This window comes from Microtus oregoni, unplaced genomic scaffold (assembly GCF_018167655.1).
Source record: "Microtus oregoni isolate MIOR12 unplaced genomic scaffold, Mior012 000044F_ref0000062, whole genome shotgun sequence".
In the NCBI taxonomy this organism is placed as follows: domain Eukaryota; kingdom Metazoa; phylum Chordata; class Mammalia; order Rodentia; family Cricetidae; genus Microtus; species Microtus oregoni.
The window spans coordinates 11,410,039-11,422,115 of NW_024543218.1; the positions used below are offsets into that span (position 1 = coordinate 11,410,039).

At 33.8% G+C, this 12,077-nt stretch overlaps 1 non-coding gene across 1 annotated transcript; it reads right to left on the reverse strand.

Moving 5' to 3' along the window:
- Nucleotides 1-10,676: 10,676 nt before the first annotated feature.
- Nucleotides 10,677-10,867, reverse strand: LOC121434813. Its single transcript, XR_005972510.1, has one exon. It is a non-coding gene; the product is annotated as a U2 spliceosomal RNA (small nuclear RNA).
- Nucleotides 10,868-12,077: the final 1,210 nt, after the last annotated feature.

Genomic DNA, 12,077 nt, shown 5'->3' on the forward strand with positions numbered 1-12,077 from the left:
AGCTAGTCCAGATTTATCCCATGCTTTTTCAGACCTAGGCCAGCTGGCCTTGGTGAGTTCCCAATAGAACATCCCCATTGTCTTAGTGTGTGGGTGCACCCCTCGTGGTCCTGAGTTCCTTGCTCGTGCTCCGTCTCCTTCTGCTCCTGATTTGGACCTTGAGATTTCTGTCCGGTGCTCCCATGTGGGTCTCTGTCTCTGTCAATGAGGAATACTGAGAATTCAAGAACAAGCGCAGTGGGTTTTTGATCCTACTGCACGTACTGGCTTTGTGGGAGCCTAGGCAGTTTGGATGCTCACCTTACGAGACCTGGATAGAGGTGGGCAGTCCTTGGGCTTCCCACAGGCCAGGGAACCCTGATTGCTCTTCGAGCAGATGAGGGAGGGGGACTTGATCGGGGGAGGGGGAGGGAAATGGGAAGCGGTTGCGGGGACGAGGCAGAAATTCTTAATAAATAAATAAATTAAAAAATAAATAAAAAAAACAAAGTCAAAAAAATATGAAACCAATACTGATTCATTTTCATTTTTTCAGGAATAGTATAAGAAGCAAAAGCCTTTCAGTGACAACCTACTCCATTCAACCACACTGGAGAGGAACTTTGGCTAATATCCAGAAAACAACACCTGCATTATTTAGTGACTCTATTTTAGATGAAAAGATAAAACCTGAAAAGACACAAAAAGCCACTATTTCATTCTTAAGATGAAGGAGTGCTTGTACTATTCTTGTACCTCTGGAGCCAATAATTAAGGTAGCAAGTGTAGAATTTGTCCCAGAATGTGGCTTGAATTCAACACAAGGAATTGAACATCACGCATACAGTTTTGCTGACTTGAGGTTAAATTTAGTAGTTAAAATTAGAGAGGAAGAATTGGTTTTTTTTTTCAATAAACTGACCTTAAATTCTCAAATATCAGGCATAGTTTGGAATTATCCCAAAGTAACATTGGCCTTCATCTCTGAGTTCTTCCTTTTTTCCTTTCACACTCATGCTTGCATAAAATGAAAAGGGGGCCTGAACGTTATTTTTAAATCATTTGGTATGTAGACATCTTTGTTCTGCTGAAAAGTGAATGAGCTAAAGGAAGAGATTACCTAAATTCTTTCATTTCAAATTTAGTGATATTTGCATGATTAACCAATGTTTATTATATTTTAGATTCTTCAAACTAAATTACCAATGCAGCCTTTACCAATCTGAGAAAGAATAGAGTTCTAGGTAAATACTCGTTCTCACACATCAACTAAACACACAGAGACAGGTACATATACACATATTTAGCTTCACATTCATTACAAAATTTACAGACATACATTTTTTCCCTACATTTTCAGGGAGATTTAGGGACATTTATTAAGTGTATGTGACAAATAGAAATATTTGTTACCTACTCAAGGTTTACCATAATATGGTTGATGAAGTAAATTCAGCCACATTATCTTTTATAAATAAAATTTCACAGGTGCTCAGCCGTATACGCTTAAGTTTTGGTTTTTACTTTTTATATTTTATATTTACTTTTTAATATTTCAATGGTAGATTTGAAAAATTGCAACAGGAGTGATATTAGTTTATAACGTCAAATGATTTTTTTCTTCTCATATAAATATGCATTTTTCTCAAAAATATCTCAATGTTTTATTATATACATGGATAATAGGAATAAAAAAGTATTATATCTTTAAATTGTTTTGCTGTCTTCATTTAAATTCATTTAAATACATTGCAAATACAATACTATTGCAATAGTATTAAGAAGATATTAGACAAAATAAACCATTTAAAGCATTCCTTTCCTCCTCATATAGTAAAGTGATACCCCCCACTTCCAACTCTCAATTTTTCTAGACTAAAAGTAAAAGCATAAATAAAAGTTATTCTAGTAATAGTGAAATTTATCTGAGATTCTAGGAAAATAAAAATGGCAACTGATATATAAACTCCTACAAGAGCAACTCATATCAATTCATTTAGAAAGGTCTTTGGTTGTCTTAATTGCACCTAGACTTTATAGTACATTAATAAAAAAATATTTTTCTTGAAAGTATGTACTATTGAAAAATTCATATACCAAATGCCTTAGACCACATTTCATACAAAACTATGAGCTTCTGTAGCATTTTTATGTATAGTCATAATTCTCTAATAAAATACAATACTATTTTGCAGATGGTAACGTGAGAAGTATTTACAAAGCCGCATGGGAGACCATGTTTACACATGGTAGACTCTGGTAACAATAACTACAAACTGCCCAGAGCAAAGCCTACCTCATTCTACCTTGCATTTTCTGTTATTAGTCTGTCACAATTATGCATCTTTTAACAGATATTCTTCAGTTTAAATTCCTGCTTCAATCTGAAAATTATGCAGACAGACACACACACACACACACACACACACACACACCAGTATCGATTTTAAAAAATAGGTCCACATAAAAAACACCATTAAACACTATCAGAACAAGAACCAAAATACTATCATTCTTGTATAATTTAAATTTGGAATTTATTTATTTATTTAGTAATCATTTTATGTCAAGACATATGATACTGAGAGCAAAATTGACACAAAAATGACTACCAGTTGAAGTTTCATATTTATAAAAGAAACAATTATAAAGGGAATTATTCTAAATGCTTTGTTTTTCCTCAGTGTTTTCTTCTATATCTTAATTTTAATGCTAAGCTATATTAAATGTTCCCTTTAGTTCAGATATGAACAAGGAATTAATTGCACAGTGGTGAATATTTTTGTTGGCATTTATGTGTGAAATTTTTATTTAATGTTTTGAGGAGATTTGTTGAGGAGGATATGCAAATTAATTTAAACTTTAATGTAGACATCTAGTCATTCAGTAGACAATATATTTAAACCAATTTGAATCTCAGTGTTTCTGAAGTATAATTCTTTTTTTGAACTATTTTAGCCCTACCGTTATGGATCAAAGGCTGGGGTAAATTCATGTGGTTCTTTTCTGTCACCTCCAGCAAGTTGGAGGATGAAATTATTCATCTATGACAGAGTCTTTCAATAAAAAGTAATGAATTAGTAGACCATCCTGTATATGGGCAAATTAACATCACAGAAGTCCATGTATTAAATAAATGTAGTTACCAGAACTTGAGAATTTCTCTAAGGTCATTCAAGGTCAGGTTTTCTGATAAATTAAATATTCACTTAGTGGTAGATAATGTCCTACAGAAACAAGCTCATCTCATTTTAGCTAGGTGTTTGGAAATGTCTTTCTTGATTGAGGGGTTAATGCCTCTCTGTGATATACAACTTGTAATAGGTTTATATTTTGAAGCTAATAATGTATAGAAGGTACACAGGAAGTCCCAGTAATCTCTACCCAAACCCAGAAAATTATTTCCATAATCTAAGCAAATGACTTAGAGGTGGAAATATTCTTAAAATATGAAACTTATCAAGGTAAAATCTCAAAAGTAAACATAAATGAACGCCGACACAGCTACATAGGAAAAATAAATTATCATTTGATGCCACATCTTAAATGATTGAAGCTCTTAGAGAAAATTTTATTCATTTGCATTAATTCAATGTATTAATCTATTTATTATGAGTGTTTTTATATACAAATTTTTCTAAGCTATGCTTGTACATTTGTGCTTTAGAAAGCTGATAAAGAGACAGTACCATAGACTCAGCAGGTACAGACACTTACCTGGAGGCCTGAAGTCTGCATTTCATCCCCTCATCTCACCAGATGGCAGAAGATGAACAACCATTCAGATTTTTCTTTTGTACTATACATGGGCATCCAGCATGCACAGAGGCACACACACACACACACACACACACACACACACTTAAAATATAAAATAAAATTAATATACATCACCAGTGATGTATTCTACCAGAGAGAAAAATTTACAAACGTGTCTCCTCTTGAAAAATGAAAATATTACCCTGAATTTTATTCATTTAAGGGATTTTTTATTCTTTTATTTCTGAGATTATAATATTATCACATCATTTTGCCCATCCCTTTCATTCTACTCAAGCCTTTTCATATATCCCTCATGCTCTCTCTCAAATTAATATTCTCTTTTTAAGTTAATTGTTTTTACATGTATATGTGCATATATGTATATTGTCAGGGGCCATGTGAGGGAACCAAAGGACAGCACTGGAACTCTTGGAACATGGCTGTGTGGTTGACAAAGCATGCCTGGGTGAGCTTTAGAGAGGCAAAGCCCCAAAGACTATGTGCTCTGAGCACCTGTTATTTAGCATAACTCTGTGTGTTGCCTTCATGGCCACCATTTCTTTCATAGTCTATGGGTTGTATGAAAACTTTCAGGGGGGTTTCTAACACCTGACTAAGCAGTGTAACTGGTGTATGCAATACTACTGATTGACTTTTTCAAGCATTTCTGTTGGATGAGTTTAATGATTCAACCAACACCCTTAGAAAGAATTTAGATGTGTAGAATGTTAGTATGTTAGGTTAAGATGTTTTTGTTAATGGATTTAAGTTACAACATCTTGGGGAACAATTTAAAGTTTATAAAGGTACACTTTTAATAGGTAAACAAGGGACTCACTGAAGTCAAGGGCAGGAACAATGTCAGACTGACTATTGCTGGCTGAAGTACCTTTCTTGCTAGGGTGGCTTAGTGATCAAAGGCAAAGATTTTTGCCCTCATTTTGGCATATTTTTGCCCTAGCTTCCTAATATAAAAAAGTTATTGTTGAATGGGCATGCACCTTGAGAATTTAAAGTAGAGCTGATTGGTTGGTTTTTTATATATAAAAGTTTAGATTTGTGAGTATTTTAAAATTATTTTATAATAACATCTTTTGAGGTCAAAAATAAATTAATTGGTCCTTTTTTATTTTTTTGTAACTACAAAATGCAACCCTCCAGCATATAATTGGATGAGAAAAAAATATCTTGTTTGCTTACATTTTGTTAATTTTTGTTTTGTTTTATTCTCTTGTTTTATCAAGACATGTTTTTTCTGTACAGCCCTAATTGTGGCTAGCCTCAAACTACTGAGAGTTGCCTGCCTATACCTCCCAAGTGCTGGGATTAAAGGTGTGTGCTACCACCACCTGGAACACTCTGTTTATCTATAATATGTTGCTTGGGCATGAATATATGTGGGTTCTTAGGACAACTACTTTTTCATGCTTAATCCTGTAAGGAGTATCGAAAACATGCTGTTCTTGTGTTCATTGTAATCACTCACTTAAAAGTAGAATGTAACCACATTCTAAATTTATATTGACTGAAAGATTCTGCTGGGGGGTATATGGTGTAAGGGAGAAATTAAAAGTACAGTAGCAGGAAAAATGTAGAACAAAGATATCAGAAAAGAGAAAGAAGGGAAACATCAGGGTAGAAGAACAGAATGAAAAAAAGTATAATAGAAAAAAACCAGAAAGAACAAATAGAACAAACAACAGAAAGAATAATAAAAGAAAATATAAATTTTTATCCCACAAAAAAAAAATCTCTGTTTTTCTTGCCTTCTCTGCATCTTATACCTAGTCTTTCTGGCCTGCAGAAGGCTGGACCTTTTGTAGTATATGTATATATATTCTTTTTTTTTTTTTTTTTGGTTTTTCGAGACAGGGTTTCTCTGTGGCTTTGGAGCCTGTCCTGGACCTAGCTCTGTAGACCAGGCTGGTCTCGAACTCACAGAGATCCACCTGCCTCTGCCTCCCGAGTGCTGGGATTAAAGGCGTGCGCAACCATCGCCCGGCCTTGTATATATATTCTTAAATACTATCTGTCAGTATGTATACTGTCACTTGTATATATGATTGAAGTATTTTTAAAAATGGTTCTAGAGATAGTCCCTTATGTGTACATATGTATAAATAAGCACACAAGTTACAGTTATTATGTAGAAAATAAGTAACTTCATATAGTCATCATTATAGGTTTTGTAAATCAGTTATGTCTCCTACAAGACACTTATTTTGCAATTTCACTTTTCTTTTAAACAAAAGAACACATTCTTCTATCTCAAACTTGCAAAAATGCTTTTGAAACTATGAATTTATTCCTTCACCCATCTACAGACTATCTGCCAAATAAAAGTCGCTATGAAAGGGTTAATACATACAACTTTCCATCAATGCTAATATGCTTACTGTGGAGAAACATCTAGGTACAGAGTAAATCAATTCTTCTAATAAGAGATTTGAGAGATCGAATCATTTACACAAATTGTAAGCTTTCCAGTGTGCCATGACAATAAACAAGTATTTGTTTTAGTGAATATTTTCAAGTCCATCTGTCAGTATGATTTTATTGGATTTAACAGGAGATACCTTTGCAACTTTTACATTGAAATTATGTTACACACACACCACATATACACACATGCACACACACACACACCATACAATCATACACAAACAAATGATTACACATATGAGAGAGAGACAGACAGACTGACAGATAGAGATAGAAAATAATGACATTTATGGTGAGAGAAAGAACTCAGTTTTCCTAGCATGAGGTTTCCATATTTCTTTTTAGAATGGCAGAGAAACAGAATGACATCAGAGATTAGATTTGGTTGAAAAGTCAACAAAACATATTGAATTCATAGACTTAAGAAATAATTGAAAGAATAATCTTTATTACAGGCTGACAGCAATGATTTCACATAAATATAAAACTGTAACATTTTATCAATACCAGGATCCTATAGCCAAGGTAGAGAAAATGTTGTACATATGGGAATTGGTGAACTTTTTGCTGGACCATGAAATTAGGTACATTCGGATAGTATAATGCCTTGCTTATGTAGAATAGAATTCATAGAAAATGGTATTCTGAGTAAAAACATCACTACAGAAATGAAAACGCTTATTTGAGTATGTATATTAGGGTGAGATAGAAAATATCAAGAAGACTTTATTGCATAATGATTTAAGAGAAAATAAAATAATGTATACTTCCTTGATTAAAACATTATTTAATTGGAAAAGTAGTGGTTTCTGCTACAGTGTGCTTATTGTTTAAAATACAACTTAAGACAGACATATGTTCTGAAAAAATCTTGAAAGAATTTTTTTTTTTGCTAGCCAGAGGATGAAAATATGGTTGCTCTTAGATTTAAAAAGTAAATACAATTATTCACTTTTCCCATGATTTCCATATTTGATGTCAGGAACAAAATGCATTAATTTTGTTTCATAGTTGGGCAACAAATCTGCCTTTCACAACCAGGTAGCATCTTGTCCTTGGCATGCATACATCCTAAGTACTTATTTTGTACACAGACTAATGTGTCTTTCTGTAAAAAAGGATAGCTACTGAATTCTGTATTCCTTAATTCTATTTTTGAAACATTTACATTCATTAACATTCTGTTTTAGGGAAAGAGGCATGGTGCTACATTTACGTGTTGTTGAGATGTATTCTGTTATATGAAATAATTGGAATTCATTCATCCATTGTGATTAAATAGCTCTATTTTTAGATGTACAGCATAAAATTATTACAGTATCTGTATAATTCACCTTTTCACATTATTTCTCATGATGTTGTAAAGCAAGAAGAAGCTGAAAGGGCTGCTATTCCTTAAGATTGTCTGTTCTAGGGCCACTTAAATAGGAGGGACCTTTTCTCGGCTGCAGCCTGACTTTACTGAAGGATGGTTAAGTGACCAATCCTCTGACTGTACATCTCGGCAGGCAAATCAGGGATCTCATGCATCTTGGCCTCAGATTGCAAGGTGCAGCTCTCTGAAAAATCACAGTGAGTCTGATCAGAGTACTATATTTCAGATCGGATTGCAACAACCATTGCGCTGCTCTTCGGGGTTTTAAGTAGTATATGGTCATATATATGATGTTGGAGGCCGGGGATAACACTTAGAATGAATAATGTTTACCATACGTTATTTTAAGACCTTTGTACAGATTATTCAATTAGGAAAAGATTAGAGTGTCTAGCAACATAGACATTTTTTCCCTGTGGAAGTTCTTACATGGGCATTTTCCTTGAGTTAATAGTTGTTTGTAAATTTGATTTACATTTCAGTGACCTGCTAAATAAAACATTCACCATATTTTTGGACAGCTATCTGAGACCACTAAAGTAAAATCATTCCACTTGAATATCAATTTTTATATGAAACAAACATATTTAGCTAATATCTTCTATCTAAGATAACTTCATATTCCTTCTATTCTCTTAAAACATCTGTTTGACATTAGTAAATCATGAAAGATATTTTATAAACATGTACCAGGTAAGAAAAACACAGATAAACTGATGAGCCCTTCTGTTATTGCAGATGGGTTAGTAACGTCTGCCCAAGGTCTATGTATTAGAATCCTCTTTATAGGTCCATGGTACTAGAAGTGGTGGCCCAATAGACAGAGGGGCCTAGTGGGACTATTTCAGCCTTCCATTTACAGTTTTTGTAGATTCCTTCACTTCTGACCATGAGGTAGGCAGGTTTGCTCTGTCATTATTTCCATCTACAACTTACCAATTCCAAGAAACTGTTAGACTCATTTTATCCATCATGGACTCTACTTCAAAACTGTGAGCCAGAACAAATCCTGCCCCCTTAATAAGCTGACTCTTCTTGTGTATTTGATACAGTGGTGAGAAGATGACCAACACACATGCCTTCTGCAGTCTCTGCTAGACTATTCAATGTCTAACATAGATGGGCATTCCAAATCTGAAACAATCCATGATTTGATAGTACATGAGAACTTTTCCTTGTACGTGAAATGTGGTTCGTAATCTTTGTTGACAGCTTGGCTGGAATCAGAATCACTTATAGGATGGAATTGATGTTCAGGTGTGAGGAATATCTGTAAAGATGTTTCCAGAAAGGCTTGACTGATGAGGCAAGACCAGCCCTGATTAAGGGAGCTCCTTCTATGACTAATAAGGAAGTGACTAGCATATATAATTCTTTGCTTCCTCATTATACTTAAGACATGACCAGCTGCCCATACTCCTGCTTCCTCCCCAGACATGGTGAACTGCACTGCGAAACTGTGAGCCAGAGCAGACCACTCTCTCTTGAAGTTGCATTCATCAAGTATTTCACCAAAACAAAGAGAAAGGTGAAAAATACAGAAAGGACTTATTACAGACTGTGACCATATTAAAAAAGCATTCAGACACCACATCAGATAATTCTGAGGATACAGTAAATAGACATTTTTGCACCTATACTATCTCAATTTGAGTACATGGATAGTTTTTTTCAATAAATGTTGAAGGAAAAGTTGAGTATTCACATGAAATTGAATGAAATAGATCACTATTTCTCATTAATTAATGTGCTGTTGACCAAAAATTACATATAGCACTTGAAACTATGAAATTACTAAAACAAGACAAAAAAATCTACATGCAAGACTAATTCAGAGTATTGAAGTAGAAATGGTGTTTACAAAGAACTCCAAAGAAAATAAATAAAGAACTACATCTAAGGAGTTATATGCATTTAAAATGCTTCTAGTAATAAAAGAAACAACTGGAGAGCAGACACACCCAGAATGAGAAAGAATGGTTAGAAAATAGACATCTTACAAAGGGTTAATCACAAATGTCCATAAAGAATCCTAGTATATGCAATAGAAAAACCCCAACTTTTCAAGTGGAAATAGATCTAAGTTGATATCAAAACATTAAAAAAATGGCTAATTGGTGCTTGACAAATGGTCAGTATCACTAATTAGGGGTAAAATGCTCTTCGGAATCATAATAAAACATGAGGCAGCATGGCAAAACAACAACAAAAATGGCCGGATATAACCAGTAATGGCAAGGACTTGGAGAAAAAAGATTCCTTCCACAGTGTTGGTAGGATGCAGATCAACATAGTTATATGGAAATCAGCATGGAGGTTACTCAGAAATGACAAACAATTTACAATTCCATCCAGCTTTCCTTGGATCACTACATCGATGAAGAAAATAAAAGGAATGTGTGAAAGTGGCCACTGTCATCTAAGTAGATGTAGGACGATTCAAAAGGCAAAACATCTTAAAGATCCAAAGTATATCCATTTCTGAACAATTTCTAGAAGGCTGACTCACAGGGACTGTAGGTTATTATTCAACAAGAGAAAACAAATGAAATTCATCACTTGTGAGAAAGTGGATTGATGTGCAGAACAATGTATTAACAGAGATTTGCCTGACAAAGGAAAGAATCTACTGTGTCATCTAGTTCATAAGGAGGCTCTAAGGCTGAGTCTCACAGAAGCTGGGAGTAGAACAGTGCTTGTCAGAAGCAGCAATGAATAGTGGAAAAGAGTAAAGCTGAGAGGTTGACCAGTAGGTACAAATTCACAAATAAGTAACAGTGAGAAGTAGCCTGATGACAAGAGAAAATAACATGAACTGTGTATTTCAAAAAGGCAGAAAAAAGAAACATTAACATTTTACTCAAGAAGAAATGGCAAATATTTGGGGAGAAAGAAATGTTTAACCTAATTTAAGTAGTGGTTTAAGTAGAACATATAAATATTTTGTCCTAAATATATGTTGTTTTGATTTTGTTTTATATTTTTTAATTTTGAAGCTAATATATAATTTCATTATTTTACCTATTTCTTCCCTCCAGCCCTGCCATTTACTTCCTGTTTTTGTTAAAATTCATGGTCACCTTTTCTTTTTCTTTTTTCTTCCCCTTTTAACCCCCCAAAAGGGTGTACTCTTCCTGGAGGTTCTACAATAGCAGGTCAATGAGTGGAGTGGATAGAACAAGCTCCTATTCCAACTCCTACTTCCAAAAATTCATTCAATATATTGTCCTTGGATAGAGGACATATCAGATATTAAACTAATAAGAATAGATACTACAATTGATCTTAGCCAAAAGGCCAAGAAGCGATGGCCACTTTTTCTTTAATTGATGTTTACACACACACACACACACACACACACACACACACACACACACAAACACATATGCAAAATTATAGTTACATTCCTAAATCTATAACTAACATCATTCTTAGACCATATAATATTGCTTATATGTATGTGTTTTCAGGACTGAACATCTGTTACTGGGTCATCAACTGGAGGGTTCTTCCCTAGGGAGAGTTATTACTCTTACTTTAACCATTTTTAGTTGCCTGCGATTCTTAGTGTGTACTAGTCAGTGATAAACTAAAAGATTTACATCTATAAAGAAGTTTCACCAACACAATTGCATAAATATGGGCCAAAGAAGGCTGACACCAAAAGGCATGCTGAAGTGTATGGGGAAAAGCCCATGAGGCTTAAATGCAACACAAAGAATTATAAACACCTAAGAAATGCTGAGAGCAGGGGAAGTTGTCTTCCACAGGTAATAATACACTGACTGGTTATTTAAGGAGCAATGCACCCCTTAAAACAGCATGGAATTAGCATTATACAGACTGAGCAGGGTATATTTAGGAATATATATGTATATGCAGATGCAGATCTGCCTACAGTAACAATGGAGAAAAAAGAGACCATGAATTTGAAAGAGAGCAGGAAAAGTTATATGGAAGGTTTTAGAGGAAGGAAAGAGATATGAGGAAGGTTCTAATTAAAATCTTAAAATAATATAATAAATTAAATTAAAATATATGTTTCATTTAATTATATGCATGATTCCATGTATTCCTATATACTAAAACATACATATGTAGTTTTTTCTTAATAATCTAAATATGAAATAGAGAAAATCAGGGGAAGAAAAAAGAGATCCAAATAGAGATTATACTATTTATTTCATCCAGCAAAGCAAGTGAGTTTGCTTCTAGAGGTAGAGTGGAGCGAAAGATAAAAGACATAGAACGTTTTCTAAAATAGTGGCAATGTTCTATGACAATTTGGTATGTTATATCAGATTAATTGATTGCCAAATGATCAAATAATACTCAAGGAATCTGCAAATTTTCTGCCATAGATAAAAATTAATAGCATTTTGACATCTATACAGGTTAATATCTTAAAAATAAAAGGTTTAGAATATTTCCAAAAAATGAGTAAAGGGAAACAGTTTAAGGGCATATTATCATTTTATCTTTCTCACACCAAAAGTTAAATTCTTGGCATATTATTTTA